The following is a 22,759-nucleotide window of genomic DNA, read 5'->3' as shown; positions in this document are numbered from 1 at the left end:
CGTCGAAACGTCGAAAATAAACCTTCCTACGAACGATTGAAAAATAAAAAGCGTCGACAGATTTAAAAAAGCGTCGACACTTTACTGAGAAAAATCTCGGAATTTTTCTAATTAATATTACTCCATTGTCGTTGGTGATTTTTTCTAGTTTATTATGCATGCTGTTTACGCAATTACGCCTTCACTGAGGTCATCACCCCCTCTGCTGCTATTAATTTATCCAAATTTACCACCATACCAAGTTTGATGAATATTTCTCAACACGTTCTCGCTGTCGTTTCTCCTCATCTGTTTCATCTTTATTTGTTTCATCTTTATTTGTTTTATGTTTCAAGTAATATTCAAGTTCTGATGGTGGTTTTTCTATTTTTGGATTTATGTTCTTTCTTTTCCTGTAATATATCATTAAACTTCTGTATCGATCTCCACCGCAATTTTTGCAAATCTGATATAATCCTCTAACGCCGTTGTTACATCCAACACATCTTCGTGGACCAGCATGAGGGTTTTTCTTTATAAGATAATTATGTTTTTTGCAATATTCTCCACGACATTTTTTATCACATTTATTAGTGGTTCCTTGACGCAGCCACGCACAATTGTTCATTATATTAATGATATCTTTTTAATTCAGTTTAATTTTAACATCACCCCCTCTGCTGCTATAATAATTAAATCATAATGTTATAATAAAATGGTACATCCGGAATCTCATACTGCAAGAATAGCTCGAGAACGATTAGAAGCAATCAAACACTTTCTTCCTGTTAGAGATTCATTTAGAAAAAATCTACAAGCGCAGCAAGGAGCACAAGTTGAGTATGAAGAAGAAACTAAAAAACTGTTTAAGCCCGTCACTGCAGTCATCAAGGAAGATCTTCTTCCGGTATTAAAACAAACAGCGGAACAAACCGAAAAAATAGCAAGAAGAACTAAACAAACAAAGAAGATTTTACGAGATCTTCCACCTGACATAGCCAGGGAAATAGCTGCAGCTCAACCTCCACATGTCGGTGAAGAAATACTTGAAGGTATTGGAAAACTTCGTACTGAAGTCGCCGACGTGAGACAAAAACATACATCTGAATCCAAACCAGCAGGAGAAAACTTAGAATTGATTGCAAGATTTAACGAAGGAATTATTGAAAACATTAGAAATACTGAAAAAGAAAAATTACCCGAAACAATATTAAATAGTATGCTCAATAAATCTGATATTTTAAAAACTGGTCATGAAAAAGTAAATGATGATAATTTTATTAAATGGATATATCGCGTATATTACAACAAAAAACAAGCTAGAGGTCCAGAATACGAAAGTCTTCATGAAGAAGTAAAAAGACTTTATAAAGAGAGAATGAAACAACTAAAACAGGAACAACTCTCTCAGTATCAACTTCCTCCACCTCTGCAACAAATAGAACAACAACAATCTTCTTCGCCGAAACTTAAAGAGAAGTATCTTAAAAGAGCGAGAAAATCCTTATCTAAAGAAGCAGAGACAACAGAAGAAGGAGCTACTGGCAGTGGTTTGGGAAATAATTTTGTTTGTCCTGATAATATCATTAATGATGTGTCACGGTTAGAGGTTCTCATAGGGGGAAAACGTGCCGGAAATAATTCACCAGAAATAACCAATGAAGCATCTGATATTTGTCGGCGATTATTTCAAGGTGGTGTCATGGATATTGGCGTTTACCGAGAGCTTATTGATGAGCTCGTTGATGATTAGTCACCGCGATTAGATAAATGGTAAATAAAATAAGATGATCATACACAATAATCATCGTAAACCCATGCAGGTCAGAGTGGTGAACTCACGATTACCAATCTACAGAGCTACTTACGGAGATGGACTTGGTGATGTTATTCGGGGATTATTCACAAGGATAGCTCCAAAAGCAGCACCTATTGCAAAACAATTATCGATGAAAGCTATTGATATTGTTCGTGAAAAAGCTCCTGGTGCAATTATCAATGTTGCTGGCGATCAAAGATAGACTAGCACGATTATTGCGACGAAAACAACAACCACCTGTGAAACTGGCAAGTACTGAGGTGATGCCAGCAGACGTAAGTAAAATAATAAATCAAGCTGCAAATCAAAAACTAGCGGAATTATCTGAAGAAGCGGAAAAAAATATAGCAGCAAATTTAATAGCAGGAAGCGGGCTTCGTCGACGATGATCATCATTTGGAAAAATGGTAATTATAATAAAAATGTTCAGGCGCGAATCAGACCCAGCATTTGATATGGAGGCACCTGTCCTTAAGTATGAATCTATACGTGATTATCAGTTTTATTCTTATGACGCAATACAACCAAATCAGCGGGGGAGAATCGAATTACAGGTTCATGATACAAGTAGATATTTCTTGCCCGCTGAGGCGTTTATTGAAGTAGAAGGTAGACTTGTAACGAATGTTGTAGCTAATACGCCATATGCTGCTAATTTGCGCGTTGGTTTTGTCAACAACGGGATTATGGCGTTGTTTGATAGCGCCACATACATGATTGATGGAAAAAATATCGAATCGATTCAGAAGGATGTTGATGTTGCTACAACAATAATTGGTCTAGCGAGATATTCTGATGATTACACAAGATCAGCCGGTCCAACAATGATGTTTGCCAAGGATATTAATAACAACGCTGATCATGTTCAGTATACCAAAATACGGACACCTCAAGATACTGCAGTTAATCCACAACCAGTTGATTTTGAACACGCAGACAGACCAGGTGCTGCTTTTGATATTATAGGAAGCGTTAATGCGACTTACAACCTAGGATTTGCAACACGCCGAGCAACGTTGTCAGGAAATGATAGAAATTTTTCATGTGTATCTCACATCTTTGGATTTTGCAGAAATGTTAGAAAGGTCATCTTTGGAGCTAAACACACAATTGTGCTCGTAAGAAAGGTTAATGATAATGATGCAATCTGGCGAGGTGCTGATGTTGTTGATGGTAAAGTAAATATATCAAAACTTTCACTGTGGATGCCAGTAATGACTCCATCTATTACTGAGGAACAAAAATTACTTTCTTTTATGGATCAAGGCGGTAAATCATTGCTATCATGGTTAACAGTAACCACAGATGCTATTCAAAGTAATGTTAATGGTTTATTTACATGGCATATAGCATAACAACAGGGTGTTTCTTCACCACGACATATTTTTATTGCGCTGCAAAATAATAACCGAACGAATAATCAAGAACATTCATATATGATATTTGACAATCTTGGAGTTAATGAAGTTTTCTTACGGATAAATGGACATCAAGAACCAGCCGAGGATATATTGTTAAATTTTGATCAAAATCATGTAGCGCGCATATCATCGTTTAATGTCATTCATGGGACGTGATCAAAATATAGATACTGGTTTGCAAATATCACAATTAGATTTTACAAGTCTATATCCGATTTACTATTTTTCACTGGAGCATCTTGATTTATCCAAACAATCTGTCGTTGATATACACTTTCGAGCTCGTGTTACTAATCCATCAGGTGCTGGTGCCTTCTACAGAGCAATCGCGTCATACTTAGCGATAAAGCCATGTTACTTGAAGGTGGTAGTGGTCGAATGAGGGTCGTTGATGCACCGGTGGAAAATCTGTAATCGTATTATTTAGAAAAATATATTTTATATAAAAATGTCGTATGGTCATGTTAATGTTACTCTGACTCCTGGTCAGGTCAAAAAACTTCAATCAAAAACCACCAACAAATGTGGAACTAAAATATCACTAAAACGAGATCAAATTGGTGGTGGTTCAAACAAATTATCGTTGACAAATAATCAGATTAAACATTTCAATAAAGCCCTGGAATCAAAAACTGGAGTTCAATTTCATCTTTCCCCGAGCGCCATCAAAGACATGGTTAAAACCGGTGGCATATTTCCACTTCTTGCGGCTATTCCAGCGTTAATAGCTGCTGCCGCGCCAGCCGTAGCAAAAGCAGCCGCGTTAGGTGCTGTTGGAACAGCTGCTGGAATGGCTCTAAAGAAAGCAACAGGGCAAGGATACAAAATAAAGGGACGCGGCTTAAGATTGCCAGGATCTCGTTGGGGAAAGGGTCTGAGGCTTCCACGTTAGACGCTACAGCATCAAATTTTGATTTACTTGATGCTGCTAAACGATTAAAAATAAAAAACTTTAGAGGTGTTTTCATGCGAGATCAATTACCAAAATAACCAAACAAACTAGAAACAGGTATTATTAATCTCGATGAACGTTCTGGACCTGGTACTCATTGGGTATCATACGCGGTTGATCCACGTGGAATCGTTTATTTTGATTCATACGGGTTAGCTCCACCAGTTGAATTTATCAAGTATGTCGCACCACTCCACGCAACAACCAGAGTTTGGTATTCAACGTTACCCACACAAATAATGACAGATCCACCAATATGCGGCCGTGAAGTAATTAATGTACTTAGCGCTATATCAAAATCATCCAAACCGCCACATAAAGTCGTGCATGATTATACAAGCAACCGATTCGTTGCGCGTAAAGCGTTTTAAACAACAGGTCTTATTATAATGGTTGATATTTACGGAAGAAGATCCTCACGTGTTAAGAGAGCATTCGGCGACGTTGATTTGTCAAAGTACGCAACTAAAGATGACCTCGCTGACGTTATGAATCTGGCTGGAGTTGACCCAGATGAGGTTGTTATTTTTCAAGATCGACATGGTAAACTAAAAACGAGCAATATCAAATGGAATGATATAATCCGACGAGTACTTGGTGCAGCTACGGATAATATTCCTGTGTTTACTGACAGCGGCAGAATTAGGGATTCAAGTGTATCATTTACAACCATCAGAGATGAAATTGTAAAAAGTGTTGCTAATCGCGTAAAAAATACCGGTGACACAATGACAGGTGAACTTAGCATGAACGGAAATAAAATAGTAGTTTTAAGAGATCCAACATCCGACGAAGACGCAGCAACAAAAAAATACGTCGACACCGTTGACGGTAAATTATCCACGTTACAGGCCGAGTATGATGTTCACGTGGGCACTTTTGGAAGATTTCGCAGAGTCTATCAAAGAATCATAGAAGAATTCTTCGGCATTCCGTTTGTCGTTGACATAAAACTCGTTAATATCAAAACCAACATTGACACGATCAAACAAACACAGCAAGATATCAAAACCAACATTGACACGATCAAACAAACACAGCAAGATATCGAGACCAACATTGACACGATTAAACAAACACAGCAAGACATCGTAGCGGGGATTCCTGAGGTCGTCAATAAAATCAGTCTGATTAAAATCCCAGCCGGAATAACTCCCGGACATATCACAAACATCGTATACACAGTATCATCGGGATTTGCAACATGGTCGCAGCAAAATAATACTATCAAATATACCGCAACAGTCATTGGCGTGTACAGGCTGTCTGTGTTTAGTGCTGCACGATTTGAGATCTTCACAACATATCCATGGCGTCATTCCACCGACAGGTTTTCCGGGGTTGCATCTGTTATATTAAATAACGGAACCGAAGAAATATTTATTCTGGAAGCAGCTGATGAGAAATTAACCGCAACATCTTACTGGTGGTGTTTGGAATTTGTAGCTGAAACACCTCAATTGGTTACTGCATAAAAATATATGGACGGTCCACAATACAGGTACAATCAAGCGCGTGAATGGCAGGCGGCGCTAAAAGATCAAGTCGAACAATATACAGTAAAAGTAAAAAAATACCGACGACGATTACTTATCGTCGACGTGATTGTTTATTCAGTATCCGCTGTTGTTGCTGGAGCTGGAATAATATTATCCACGGTAACAATGATGGCACCAGTGGCTGTAACTATTTCTGTTTCAGCAGCAACAACGATTGCAGGTGTGCTTAATATCATCGCAAAAAAAAATATGTACTTGCACGAATGAAAAATTATCCGATTTCATAATAAAATTACACACAGCGACGGTAGCATACTCGAAATTATCCTCGTTGTTATCAGCGAGTCTCAGTGATGGAATTATATCTGATTTCGAGTTTTCAATGATGACTAGAATATACGACGAGGGTATCGGTATTAAAGATACAAGTATTAATAATGACGGAATTACTTCAGCAGATCGTGACTAATACAACCCCGCACAAGACAACGATGATCTCGGTAAATTCAACTAATCCTGAATTTAGTATTAACTTTCCTACTGCAATTCACGCTAATGAAATTGCACTAGCGCAATTACGGGTATATTACAGCTGGCCAAATATCAAATCAAAATCATTTAATTATACACCAGCAAATAATTCGCTCGTATTTGCTAATAAAAACAAACTCGATGGAACACCTGACTGGGTTGTTGTTGGAATAGCCACTGGTAGTTATGAGATCGAGGAGATCAATGATGAATTTCAACGTAGAATAAAATCAATAACAGGAAAGGAAGCAAAAATATCGATTAATATTCATGAGCCGACGCTGTCCTCGACGATAGAGATACATTCTCCTGATTATGCCGTTGATATTCATCAGTCTTCAATCAGATCCGTACTAGGTTGGCCTGATGTTTCCCCGGTACATGAAGGACCACCAGAACCAAAATTAATTGAATTTCTTACTGACGAAGCCAGGTTTATAACAACTCCAGAATACCGAGATGAGTATCCATGGGGGGGGGGGGTCGTTCTTACGTTTCAATAGATGGTAAAGAATATCGTTTACCACTGTTTCTTTTCTATATTGTTACAGAAACTTTAGTTGTTATCGTTTATGAAGGAGATTTCAGATCTCGTGCTAACAAAATTAGAACTGAATACACAACTACGTTAACGACACTAGCACAGTTGTTTAAAAAATATATCCTGGAGTATCCTAATGACGATCTAAAACATCAGATCATTGCAACGATACAACATTTAAATCAAATTGTATTAGATCTTAAATATTTTAATCAGAGCATTAATGAGTTAGTAAATGTTCATGATTCTGTAGGGGGGATAGTAAAAAATAGTGTCAAACAAGCATACATTGATCATTATAAAATAACTGAAGCAGAATTATTAAAATTTACACTACCAGGATTTGAAACCGGCGAATTGATAAGATCACTCAACGATATTATCAACAAAAACTTTTCTGAAATACTTAATGCATGGAGAAAAATATCCCCACCAGCAACTGTTCTTAGATATAATAATGATCCACTCGGAGGTGAAAGACACGTATCTCCGGGAATCGTTAATATAACATCGACAATCGCGGTTAATCTAGTTTGTGACGTAATAGAAGGCAGTTATCAAATAGATCTTGGAAATTCAAATCAAGCTCAACAAGGATACATTTTATATACATTTACACCACAAGTTCCCCCTGGGGATTTGATCGTGCAAGTATCAACCAATCCTGTTTATTTACGCACGCATAATCAGTATTTGTCACGAATAAATTTCAAACTCACAGACCACCTTAATCGCTTAATTGACCTACGTGGAGAAGAGCTTGTGATAAATCTATATGTGAAATCGTAGATCTTTGATCAAGAATCTTCGATTCTAAGTACCAACTAACCCATCAAAATTGCAAAATCGATCATTTTACATAAATCTAAGTACCAACTAACCCATCAAAATTGCAAAATAAATAATAATTCAGAATAAATAATAATTCAAAATAAATATAATTTCAGAATAAATAATAATTCAGAATAAATAATAATTCAGAATAAATATAATTTCAGAATAAATAATAATTCAGAATAAATAATAATTCAGAATAAATATAATCTCAGAATAAATAATAATTCAGAATAAATAATAATTCAGAATAAATATAATTTCAGAATAAATAATAATTCAGAATAAATAATAATTCAAAAATAAATAATAATTCAGAAATAAATAATAATTCAGAAAAAATAATAAATCTAAATACCAACTAGCTCATCAGAATTATAAATTTGATTGATTTGCATAAATCTGAGTACCAACTAACCCATCAGAATTATAAATTTGATTGATTTGCATAAATCTGAGTACCAACTAACCCATCAGAATTATAAATTTGATTGATTTACATAAATCTGAGTATCAACTAACCCATCAAATTCAGAAATAAATATGATAATTCAAAAATAAATATAATAATTCAGAATAAATAATAATTCAAAAATAAATAATAATTCAGAAATAAATAATAATTCAGAAAAAATAATAAATCTAAATACCAACTAGCTCATCAGAATTATAAATTTGATTGATTTGCATAAATCTGAGTACCAACTAACCCATCAGAATTATAAATTTGATTGATTTGCATAAATCTGAGTACCAACTAACCCATCAGAATTATAAATTTGATTGATTTACATAAATCTGAGTATCAACTAACCCATCAAATTCAGAAATAAATATAATAATTCAAAAATAAATATAATAATTCAGAATAAATAATAATTCAAAAATAAATAATAATTCAGAAATAAATAATAATTCAGAAAAAATAATAAATCTAAGTACCAACTAACTCATCAAAATTATAAATTTGATTGATTTGCATAAATCTGAGTACCAACTAACCCATCAGAATTGCAAAATTGATTGATTTGCATAAATCTGAGTACCAACTAACCCATCAGAATTATAAATTTGATTGATTTGCATAAATCTGAGTACCAACTAACCCATCAAAATTGCAAATTTGATTGATTTGCATAAATCTGAGTATCAACTAACCCATCAAATTCAGAAATAAATATAATAATTCAGAAAAAATAATAATAATTCAGAAATAAATATAATAATTCAGAATAAATAATAATTCAGAAATAAACAATAATTCAGAATAAATAATAATAATTCAGAATAAATAATAATAATTCAGAAATAAATAATAATTCAGAAAAAATAATAAATCTAAGTACCAACTAACCCATCAAAATTGCAAAATTGATTGATTTGCATAAATCTAAGTACCAACTAACCCATCAATTTTGCAATTTTGATTGATTTGCATAAATCTGAGTATCAACTAACCCATCAAATTCAGAAATAAATAATAATTCAGAAATAAATATAATAATTCAGAAAAAATAATAATAATTCAGAAATAAATATAATAATTCAGAAAAAATAATAATTCAGAATAAATAATAATAATTCAGAATAAATAATAAATCTAAGTACCAACTAACCCATCAAAATTGCAAATTTGATTGATTTACATAAATCTAAGTACCAACTAACCCATCAAAATTGCAAATTTGATTGATTTACATAAATCTGAGTACCAACTAACCCATCAAAATTGCAGATTTGATTGATTTGCGTGCATCTGAGTACCAACTAACCCATCAAAATTGTAAAATAAATAATAATTCAGAATAAATAATAATTCAGAATAAATATAATTTCAGAATAAATAATAATTCAGAATAAATAATAATTCAGAATAAATATAATCTCAGAATAAATAATAATTCAGAATAAATAATAATTCAGAATAAATATAATCTCAGAATAAATAATAATTCAGAATAAATAATAATTCAGAATAAATATAATCTCAGAATAAATAATTCAGAATAAATATGATCTACACGTGGTCAGGCCAGTCATTTTCATTTTGGATCGTTTCACCAACTAGGTTACTCGCTAGCATAAGTTTTCTCAATAGTCTTATGCGAGTACTAATTGTTTTCTTTTCCTCGTACTCGTGGGATAACAACGATCTAATTTTTTCTACTGCGGCAGAGAGAGGAATGAATTCCTTCACCTGATTATCTTCTACGGTAGGTAGCGACTGAAACATTGCCGATTGAATCCGTTTCATGAGCTTGTATTCAGATGATAGTGTGTGTATTCCCTGGTTTTTACGTTCTTGTAAAATCTCAAAATCAGAAACTATTTTTTCAGGATTTAGTTCATTAGATATATTAATCCCGTTTTCCTCTAGTATTTTGATAGCAACAATTACATCATTGATATTTTCATGGTTCATTATTTAGTATATAAATCTTTAAAATAAAAAAAAAATTATCCCAGAACCCCTATCGAGTCTTTAGCGAGTTCGTCGGGATGTTTCAAGGATGAAGAGCTCCTATCGAGTGTATTAGCGAGCTCAGATTATGAATGAAGAGCCCCTATCGAGTGTATTAGCGACCTCAGACGGCATAAACATATAACTTAATTAAGGAAATGAATATATACAATGAAATGGATATGAACCTCTATTCGAGTCTTTTAGCAGGTTCAGTGAATGAAATGAAATGAATGAATGAAGAGGCCATTTTCTCCGCTGAGAACCCACCAAATAATCAACCCGTGGGTGGTACAAAACATGTATCAACCACCAGTTGATATATGGGTGGTGTTTCTCGCGGAGAGAGGCTGGCGGTGCCCCAATTAATTATAAAAATCGCTAATATACGTAACCACCCGACCAATTGTCAGTCATGGGATTCGATCCTGGACCGCGAGCGTCACAGTCCAATGCCATACTGACTGCGCTATCGAACCTTGTTACGAACATATGTTTCGGAAGTTAATATATAGCTAAGGAACCAATACAATTCTGAGTTCAAGAAATACGTTTTCACCAAACAAGTTATTTATAAAAGCTGGATTATTTACTATACCACGCCATCTAACTGTTTGATGTTTTCATCCTTCCTGTGACTCAGTCCTCTCTATAACTGTTCAGTGGAGAAATATATTTACGAGATTTCCCACTCGTAAATCTGTATCGTGGTCATTGCTAATATTACTCGAACCACACACACGTACATAATTTCTGCACTGAACAAGGAAAATGCAACTGATTTTTAATACATGTATTTCTGTAATCGAGTAAATGCACGCAGGATCCTTGTACTGTTAACCCCACGATCGATACAGACTAGACGCTGGATTCTGCACTCAGTAAGCTGGCATATAAATGTCGGTATATGCTCTGTTGTTCTAAATGTTTCACGAATAGAACAGAAAAATACACGAACTGCATATTTTTGTAAGTTAGAAACCGAAATAATTATGACCATAAAATTACCTCCCTTCATGAGTCAAAAAATAAATAGTGTATGGGGGAAATACTATGACATAAATTTAAAAAATTAATTCGAGGTGGTGATGATAGTTAACAATACTGAAAGGTGATTTTCTGTTTATATTTTTTCGATAAAGCGGTTTTATATATATTTTCCGCTACTTTTTGTACTGAATGCGGGTTAATATCAAAATATTTCGCAGCAGCAAACATCGAACGAAATATAATTACTTCGCCAGTTTCTGTGTTTGTGGAATTTACCGCCCTTCTAGAAACTGTCTTACATCTTCCTGTATTACCACGTGCACAGTTCACGCTGTGAGAGATAGCTTGTAAATTGGATAAATTATTGTTTTGAGTGTTCCCGTCAATGTGATCGATCACAAGACCGTCTTTGATCACTCCGAAGAAACACTCGTACGTAAATCTATGACATAAATAATGTTTCTTTTCTCCCTCGCATGTGAACATTAGATAACCAGTATTATTAATATAACCAACTGATCTCTTCAACCTGCAATTTCTGATGACACCATTAATATTTGATTCATAGTTTGTTATGACAGGATGTGGGATAAATTTATTTTGCTCCATTATAATAATATTATTTGTTTAAATCATTGTTTGTGTGAAATCTTGATATATAATCCTCCACGGATTTTATAGCATTTTCACTATTATTATTTTTTTTGTCATAATATCTTTTAAGCTCTCTGTATCGTTTACCACCGCACTTTCCGCATAATTCTGTTTTGCCTCGTACTCCAACACCACACTGCAGACATGGTATTGGTCCTAGACTACCCCGCCGGTGCAGCCAACAAAATTCACCTCTACAGGATTTATTGCATCGATTTACTGAACCCACCATGAGCCATTTGCATTGAGACATTGTATACATATATTCTTTATTTAAATATTTGTTTGATATATATGAACGAATTCGATAGATTATCCCGAATAAAACCCTCAGGTGGAAATAGATTTAATCTTGACAGAACATCCTCTGACTTACCGATGAAATATTTGGTTGATCCGAAAAACAGAGGCTTGATTAATAAAATTCACGACGCCAAGAAAGAATTTCACACAGATGGTGCATCTCATGTCTGGTCAACGTTCAAGATTATACGCAACAAAAATATCGTTAACGCTATGATGAACGACAAACGAGCAGCAACTATCATTAACTTCCTCTTTGATAATCGCAAGTATCTTTTCAGAATAAAATTCGTCGTGTTGACAGAAACAGATGATTGGATTATCCGTGACAAATATGATCCTGTCCACGGCAATAAAAAAACTGTCGTACTAAGTAGAAATTCCAAACCAGGTCTATTGACTGGCATTGACAAACCGTATTATGAACGAGCATATCCCGTGACCGCGGTTATTTATCGAATCTATGTGTTAAATGAAAAACCCAGCATTGATAAACTATCACCGATGAAACTTTCAAAAATAAATTGTGTGGCTGAACGAGTAACAGAACATTTTACAAATGCGGCCCGTGGAAACGGTCTAACGGATAAAAGACGTAAAATAATAAATACGTGGGGAGATATGGTTAAAGATACAGGTGCGTCTATCAAAGATGTAGCTGGGTTAGGAAAAATATTAAAATTTCCAATAACCGTAGCGACGATAACAGGGGAGATTCTGTATGAATCAAAATATAAATCAAAAGGAGCCTCAATTACAATTATTGATCATAACGCACACGCGTGGACTAACGCAGTAACAGTGTTTCCACGAAATCGAACTGTTAAATGTTATTCCATAGATAATTCTGATGGAGGTATGTTTGATTTTATTAACGAAATAAGTAAAAACGATCCTGTGTCAGTATGGTTATTTCAGAGTTCTAACGACGAATCAGATATGAAATTTGATCAGTTTGTGAGACCAAATGGCGTTATTTATCGAACAGATCTTCTTCACGAGAAAATGAAAAATCTTGCACTGCAATATACTGATGACGCTGACGAATTATTGAGTAGCTGTTTTACTATTCCGTCAGTTGCGGCTCATTTTGCTAGAGAGAAAAATTCGTGGAAACCAACTCGGTTTGATTTTCTCAATGACATAGTATCTAGTTGTGTCGAATATGGACACGGCGGATTGTGGAATACTAAATACGATCACAGAGATGTTATTTCAGTTGATATGGTTGCGTGTTATCCCGGAAGTTTTCTTGGATACGGAGATTGTTCTGTGTATTTTGAGCGATTCGGTCATCCGACGCATGAAATGACGCGAGTATCAATAAATGGACCATTACCGGATTTTGACCTAACTGGATTCGCTCGTATCGAGTCATTCGAAATGTCTAAAGGACTTCATCCAATTTGTTATGTTTGGTTTGGAAAACATTTTTCAGAAAAAATGTGGACACCAATAGTACTATTGCGGTATATGCTTGATTATACGATATTAACACGGTTGATTGTAAGTGAAGTAATTATATCATATCGAAAACAAACCGAGGTTTGGTTACCACATTCGGACGAAACCGATTCGAAGAATCTTGGTAGAAAAATAATTGGCAAGTTTACACAAGGATCAGCATATGATCACAGACGACATTGTGCAAGATTGATCATGGACGATACTGAGTTAGATTTTATAATCGTTGATACAACGAACAAGAACACGTTTATAAGTCGAGAAACAGTTTTCTTGTCAAATGGAAATAAATTAGGTACAATTGTGAGCTACATGGACGGTGAGTTACCTCAGTATACTCATTTAAGATCATCGATGCTCGCGTATGTTTCAATAAATCTATTATCGATGATAAATAAGGTTTCTGCGCATGCCGTCAGAGTTGCTACTGATTCGTTTTATATAAATAAAAAACATTCAATACTGTTAGAAGGATTAAACACATCGTGGGGTTCGTGGAGAATAAAGAATGAATATATGCTCGATTATTCCGAATCCGCTGATGTTGCGGTTAAAGATATTTACTGTAAAAAATGTCAAACTTTGACAACTTCGTTGTTACCATCGGTATACGATCCAATAACCAGACACAAAACAGTTTATCTAAACGGACCTGCCGGTTCTGGTAAAACCACTCGAGCTATCGAACTATTTCAGAATTCAGATATGATTGTACTAACACCTACACATAGACTAGCGAGAGAGATGAAACAACGCGGTGTTAATTCCTGTACTTATCACAGCTTTTTTCGATGGAAGGGTGATGCATGGACATCTTTAAGGATGGGAGAGAAATACATTCCAAGGATCATAATATGGGATGAGATATGCACTGTACCGCTAGAAACATTAAAAACATTTCTTGATTGGTTGTTAACAAGAAATACTGCCGTGATAATGTGCGGCGATCATGGTCAACCACCACCCGTAGCTGGACCATCTCCACATGATTGGCTGAAAAATTTCGTTGACCACGCTGAAGAAGTATCTGATGATCATAGAGCACTTGATGCAGCGTTGAAGGAATTTAAAAAATTAATCAGACTACAACCGAATAAAATTCAGTGTGAAATAATGCGTGAAATAATTTCAGAAACACCCATGAAAGACTTTCTGCAAACGTGGCGACCAAACGATTTGATAGTTGCAAGCAGAAAGATAGTTCGTGATAAACTTCAACGGGAATTGTTTCAGTTACAACGAGAAAAGTTTCCAACGTTGTCAGTTCTGTTACGTTATCGACCAGCAGATACGCGACGGCAAAATATCGACGTTGATATACCAGGAGAGTCAAGAGGAAAACAGAATCTTGTATTGAATGATATTGTTGCAGTTGATGTTGATGTTGTTGAAGATGCTCTACGTGCTGATAAATCCCCGTGGACGCTTGGATACGCGATGACGATTCATTCATCTCAGGGATTAACTATTACTGATACAGTTGTTTGGATCGTTGATGATCACATCGAATGGTCGAACTTGGTTTATTTCGCAGTGTCTCGAGTTAGAAAAATATCTCAATTGAGACGAATCGTCATGGACTCGTCAGTGATTAGTGATGATATTGACGGATGTCAAAGCGATATAATAAGAAAAAGATTATCTGGTTATGAACAGTGCGATAAAAAAAATAAACGTAATTTTGATCTTGATGTTGATTTTATTAATGCGCTGAAACAACAACAGAATAATCATTGCGCAAGTTGTAATTGTATAATGCTATGGCGGTATCTGAAAAATGATCCAAGACAATTTACCGTAGATAGAAAATATAACAATCTTGGTCATACACGAGAAAATATAATGTTGACCTGTCTTGAATATAATCGACGTAGAGGCGCTAGTGCTAGTTAAGTGATCGCGGTGGTAGTTGTGTATCCGTGGGGATTATTTGTAGTTGTTCACGTGTAAATCCACGTTGAGGAGCAGCTGAATCTAATCTGTAGATTGCAGGTCTACCTGAGGATCTTGTCACGGTGGATATTTTGTGTGTGGTAACACTCCAAATAGGATCAGTCGCTCTCGCTTTACCACCTTCAAGTTCACCAGGCTCATATAAATACCTGACTGTGACATCACCCAATATTTTCTGTTTTTCAACATCTTTTCGTTGTGTTGGTATATTTTTTTTCGTAATTGCGCTAGTGGGTTTCATGTTGGTCGTTCTAGTAATCTCATCATTTAATGCAGCTATCACGTTTGGTAATCTTGCCACCCATTCACGAGATCTCGTATCCTGAATAAATTCCTTCGCGTACTGATATCCAAATAACCGCTCGGCAAGTGTTCGATTAAATCGCTCGACAATTGCCTGATCACGATGAATTGCAGTATGTCCTCGTCGTATTTTGGTATTATGTTGTTTCATCAACGATGATACTGGACCAAGAAATTCCTTGCCAGGATCAACCTGTAGTAGCTGTGGCCATCGTAGACCACCTTGTGATCCACCACCTCGTTGATAAATTCGTTTAAACGCGTCGGCTACCTCAGTTGCTGTTTTAGTCGTTAACGGTTCTGCATCTTTATGTCTACTTGCAACATCAACAACAGTTAGCGCGTATTTGTACGTTTTTCTACGTACAGTATCATGTGGTAAAAACAGAATATCAGCTTGATGAACCTCATTAGGAACACTGACACTAAAATGAGCAAATCGAATTTGCTTAGGACGTGGTAGATAAATTTGCCATATTGCCTGCCTGGACAACCACGCTTTAGCAGTAGAATGTTTAACCGCTGCTGCATCAGCGAGTTTACTAATTGCTGCTTTACCCTTCCAGTATCCGATTGGTGAATAATAAATCGATTCCATTTATATATTACCAGCCCCTAGCGCTAATTTACCTTTCATCGCGGATCTTACTAACCAATTAGCTAATGACTCTCTAATATTTTTATTTTTTATGGAATTTAATGCATGAATTCATTTCACATCTGCAATATGTCTATCTTGTAGATTTTGACTTTTATAAGCTTCATCATGAACATGACAAGCACGATCAATAGCGTTTACTGGTTCCTCGCCTGGTTTTGGTTGATCCTGATTATCAAGCCTGATATCGAGTCGAGTACCAGGACCGCAATAATTATATCCTGGTAGATGTTTTTAGCCCATGGAGCACCTGGAAACTTTGACATCAAATTTGCAATATCACCACCGCGCCTATTAGGTAAAAACGAAAATTTCTTTCTACCGCATATAGAACATTTTCCACCGTATGCTATTTTTTTATTTTTTGTTATAACCGTAGCTAAATCAGTAGTTGGAGTTTTAACTTTACAGCACAAGCAATATAAATTCATGGATATTTTATACAACATGGATATAATTGATTTCTCAGCGACAAGAAAACAAGAACCTGTCAAGCACCATCCTGCGTTACCAAATTCCATCAGAATGATAATAATAGGACCATCTGGAAGTGGAAAGACGCAGTTGTTACTTAATCTTATAATGAGATGGTTAAAATGGGATAAATTATATTTGGTAGCCCCGTCAGTTGATGATCAGCGATGTTATAATGTACTTAAGGATTTTAATGAAAACGCTAACGACGTTATCGAGTTTATAACCGATATTGATGAAGCACCATCAGTTGATTCCATAGACGGACTTATTAATAGTTTAGTTGTATACGACGATGTGATGCTGGACAAACAATCAAACCCAGCCAGGATTTTTTCTCGAGGTAGACATAAAAATACCGACGTTATTTATGTTACTCAACGATACACACAGATACCAAAAGTGATCAGAGATAACTGTAATATTTTAGTTGTGTTTAATGGCGTAGACACACATACGTTGCGAAATATTCATCAAACCTGGTGCAGCGGTGACATGGATATAATTAAATTCAGAAATTTCTTTTCACAGGCGCAAGCTACTCGGCATGGGTTTATAACAATAAATTTACACGATCCTAGAACAAGATATCGTATTGGACTTGATAAAATATTTGGATAAATTAACAGCAGCAGAGGGGGTGATGACCTCAGTGAAGGCGTAATTGTGTAAACAGCATGCATAATAAACTAGAAAAAATCACCAACGACAATGGAGTAATATTAATTAGAAAAATTCCGAGATTTTTCTCAGTAAAGTGTCGACGCTTTTTAAAATCTGTCGACGCTTTTTATTTTTCAATCGTTCGTAGGAAGGTTTATTTTCGACGTTTCGACGCCTTTCAGGCAAAGGTCTGTTCACCCCCTCTGCTGCTACCTAGAAGCTACGCTAAGCCAAAATTAGGTGATTTTGTTATCAAACACGAGTGTGTATCATTCATAGGGTAGGGTGGAGCAATGATGATTTCATTCCATGCGATGACCAAAGATCCATAATAAAACACCTTTCGAAGAGAATTCTCATCGCGAATAAGTACCCAACAAGGTATCAGCGCACCGCGGTACGTGTTTATAGCATTTAAACTTTGCACGATATAACCACCCAAAAGGCAAGTTCTATGATATTTTAAAATCTGAAAATGATTGATGTCTAGCTGAAGTTAAATGTTCACCAAAAACCCTCATCAGACCTGTCTTACGTAATATCAGTAATAATCTGCTAAACCTATTTTCCTTCTCATAGATATGTGTGACCTTGATAGTTGAACTTTTGAACTCCGTATCAGTACCTCATTTTCTAAATTTTTTCAAGGGCAAGTTATTTATAATAGAGGTGTTTTGTCAAGATGCATGGCTCTGAGCTAAAGTTACTGCGTGGAGAGAAAAATGAACACATATGGAAATGAGGAGCGGGATCATATATCTGATATTAAACCAGCTTAACAGTAACTGATTCATTTAAATAGGTCGATTTTTATCAAGTAAATATAGTTCAGTAATTTATTGTGTATGATCTATTGTGATCTTAACCTTTTTATTTCCCTGCGATACACAATGTCGACATCCGTCTCTCCATATATTTATTCCCATCAATCAATGAGTGCTTTAAAATTTAGTCTCTCATTATTAAACAGATATATTTTACATATCAGACCTTGCATTTAATATATTTCTTCCAATATCTTAGCTGAGTTCAGAAAAATGAAGATTTAAGAAATTGAAAAGAAATGGAATTTTTCTTTCTTATAAGGCTACATATGAAGGTCTGTATATGATAAAAATTTGTAACAAATGCTTTCAAAGTACTTCGGGTTGTTCAGTGCAATATGCTGGCTATCTTTTTCCGATGACCTTTTAATTGAAACACAATATACACATATTGGAGGGGAAAGTGTATGTATGTATGCATGTATGTATGTATGTATGTATGTATGTATGTATGTATGTATGTATGTATGTATGTACGTACGTATGTATGTATGTATGTATGTATGTATGTATGTATGTATGTATGTGTGTGTGTGTGCGTGCGTGCGTGCGTGCTTATGTATGTATACATAAATATATAATAATGAGGACTTTGTATAGCGCCTAATCTTTAGAAGCTCTAAGCGCTTTATGACTTTAGACAACACCTATAAGATAAGAAACATAAAAATATTATTACAAAAACAAACAACATGAAATTAGAAAAACATTAAAAAAAATAAAATAAAATCCATGCTGAGAATATTTCAGGTAAGAAACATTAATAAGTCGTTAAGTTGTTCTTGCTGTCGAAATAAGTGAGTTTTGAGAGCCCTCTTGAATGTGATCACTGTGTCTTTGTGTCTAAGTTCAGTGGGCAATTCATTCCACGTTGCTGGGCCCTGGTATGCAAAAGAACGCTGTCCATATGACTTGGTTTTCATACTTGGAATAAAGAGCATGCGATTGTCAGAAGAGGAGCGTAAGTATCTTGCTGGTGTGTACACATGAGTGAGGTCAGATAGGTATGCTGGACTAGAGTCCGTCAGTGAAACGTAACACAGAGAACAAATTCTGTGTTTGATTCTGGATCGAATGGATAGCCAGTGTAGGGTACAGAGCAGCGGGGAGGTGTGCTCTGATCGTGGTACTCTAAGTATGATACGAGCCGCTGTGTTTTGAACTTTTTGAAGTTTCTGGAGTAGATATTGAGATGAACCAGACAGAATTGAGTCACAATAGTCCAGTCTTGAAAGTACTAATGAACACACAAATGTTTTAGTGGCATCAACTGAAAGATATTTGCGAATTGAGGTGATGCGTCTCGGCTCACGATATGCAGTCTTGCATATGTTCATGACATGTTGGTGTAATGTGAGAGTACTGTCCAGAGTAACACCTAGGTTTCGTACTGTTTGTGTGAATTTAATGTTGGCGTTGCTGATATTTACTGTTTTAGGTAAAGGATGTGATTGAGAAATCTTTGTGTTGTGATCAGTTTTATCATCATTCATCTGCAGCTTGTTACATGTCATCCCCATCAGAAATGCACCTCTCTACACCTTGGATGGTAGCATCAACTTCAGTTGGGTGGCTAGATTTGTATATTTGCGTGTCATCAGCGTACAATTGATGAGACACTGGATGATGATCTATGACACTTGAGAGCGATTGATGTACAGAATGAAGAGAACAGGTCCAAGAACAGACCCCTGTGGAACACCACAACATAGATCAACTGGATTGGAGTGTATTCCATTTGCAGATACAATTTGTGTCCTGTTGACTAAGTAGGACTTGAACCACAGTAAGGCTGTATCATGAATGCCAAATACATTCTGGAGACGGTGAAAAAATATATCATGGTCTATTGTGTCAAATGTTAAAGATAAATCAAAGACGGTGAGGACTGTAATCTTTCCGCTATCCAAAGCAGAGAGAATGTCATTAACTACTTTTAGAAGAGTATTTCAGTACTGTGGCAAGGGCGATAGGCAGATTGTACATTGCTAAAAAGACTGTTTAAATTTATATGAGATACAAGCTGGGATAGAACAACGTTTTCTAAGATTTTTTAAATGAATGGGAGATTAGAAACTGGGCGGTAAATCGTTATGGTCTAGTGTTGGTTTCTTCAGGAGAGGCTTTACAATGGCAGTTTTGAAAAATGATAGGAATTCCCCAAATGAGAGAGAGGTATTAATAACATCAGTTAGTGAAGGCAATACTGGATCTAAGCACTCAGGCAGCAGTGATGTTGGAATTGGATCAAGTTCACATGACTTTGGTGCACTCTTCATCAGGATTGTACGTACGAAATCCATAGAGACAGGTTCAAATGCTGCTAATGGTTGCCGCTCAAATTCTGTATCCCAACTGTATGGTGACGACGAGTCAATTGAAATTGTGGTGTCAAGCTTATCTCTAATGGTTTGTACTTCGTCACGGAAAAAATTTGCAAACGTGTCCGGAAGGTCGACTGGAGAGAAGGTAGTTGGAAGCAGTGTTGATTTGTTCCTTGACATTAGCTTGTTAGTAATCTCGAAGAGCTCTTTGCATCTGGAACTTTCCATGATCTTAGTAGTGTAGTGGGCTGATTTCGCTGCATGGACTATATTTGTGACATTCTTCTTAGCGACTTCATAGATTTGCTTATGAATAGTGAGTCAGTGGTGGAAAGCCAGAGCCTCTCAGCTTTACTGCGGTCTCTTTTAGCAGTGCGAAGCTGGTCCCTAACACTGCTATAAATGGAGAACACTTTTTAATTGATACTCTGCACTTGGTAGCTGGGGCATGTTTGTCAAGTAATGAATGCAGACAGTTATCGAGTTGTTCTGTTGTAGGAGGTAGGCAAGTTGTTAGGTTAGCTTGGATGTCGTGCATTAATTTGGTTCTATTTATCATACGGATAAATATCAGTGATATCTTAGTAGCAGATAAAGGTGGAGGGTTAGGGACTGATACGTCAAGATTGCATATAATGCAGAGGTGATCTGATGCAAGGTTATGTGATACCAGGGAGGATCGTAGAATGTCATCAGGTCTATGAAGAATCCAGTCTAAAATGTGACCATGTTTATGGGTGGGTTGGTTAACTGATTGTTTGAGGTTGAAAACATTAATGGAATCTAGGAGTTTTGATGTATTTGAGTTTCCGGGACATCCAAGTGAAAGTTGAAATCTCCAAGAATAATCAGGTTGCCACCTATCGAATTTCCATAGTCCAGAAGATTCGGAAACTGCTCCAAAAAGAGAGTCAGCCAGCTTGTTTTTTCTACTAGGAGGAGGGCGGTATAGGCAGAAAAAATGGACTGACCTTTGCTCCAGTGTGGCTGTGGTTTGGACTAGTTCAAACGATGTGTGGTCGAAATTTAATGTTGTGGTGTAGTTCAGACGTTTTATCACGGAGTTCTTTGTGATGACAGCAATTCCACCTCCGCGAGAATTACGGGGGAACCACTTGATGGAGTAACCAGTGAGTGTTAGATCCGCACACTTGGGCTCATCGCCTGATGTTTTTAGCCATGTTTCTGTCAAGAATAATATGTCAACATTTTCGTCGTTGATAAATTAACTATTTCTGTGCGCTTTTCCTTTGGTCCTACTGACTGAGCATTGAATAATGCAATGCGCAGAGGTATGTCTTGGATAGTTGACATAAAGGTTGACGAATTAATTGGGATTTGAATTAGATTATCTAAATTAACGGTCGAATTTTTTTTTAATGGTTGTGCCAGAATAAGGGAGATAGCTGGAATTCTTCTTCCTGTTCTACGCCGGCCAGCTTTGAAACAACGTTTCTTTTTTTCGCTTCTGTTTACATTTAGGTAATGATGAATGTAGTCCCAGTTCGTTTAGTCTAGAGCACAATGTAGTGTGGAGAGCCAAGGAGTGAACATTTAAAGCAATGAATGAGGGTCCATCGTAGCATAAACGGGCTGACAGGCAAGTATCACGTGATGGCGGTTTGTTCAAAAACAGTGGAGCAAGACAGCTGAGAAAAAGTCTAATTATTCTCGTTTCCAAAACAAGGAGATGAAGAAACACATACGAATTTAACAGCCAATACATAATGAACACAATAACAAGATGAAAACAGGCAACAAGCACAAATATCGTGAAAACGGCACTAAAAAACGGAACAGCTGCTTCAAGCCGGTTAAGCGATAGCGGCCATCTTGTTTTAAAATTTTTTTATATATATTGTTATGTATATCTGATTTAATTTATATCTGATTTAAATGTTTGTAATTTTTTAAAATCTTTCTATTTTTTAAAATTTTATTATATGTTAAAATAATGTAGTTCTGTTTACTAGGAACTGTTTTCCAGAAATTAGTTTGACCTTGACTGTGTATTTCTGTCAATTGTTACGTACATCTGATTTAATATATAGATATTTTAATTTAATTGTTTGTTTGTCAGTTTTGATTTTTAGTTTTCTTACATGCTATTGT

This window comes from Sinohyriopsis cumingii, chromosome 12 (assembly GCF_028554795.1).
Source record: "Sinohyriopsis cumingii isolate HCF-2022 chromosome 12, ASM2855479v2, whole genome shotgun sequence".
NCBI classification, from domain to species: Eukaryota; Metazoa; Mollusca; class Bivalvia; order Unionida; family Unionidae; genus Sinohyriopsis; species Sinohyriopsis cumingii.
The sequence above is the reverse complement of the archived record's forward strand: the minus strand, read 5'-3'. Positions refer to the sequence as shown.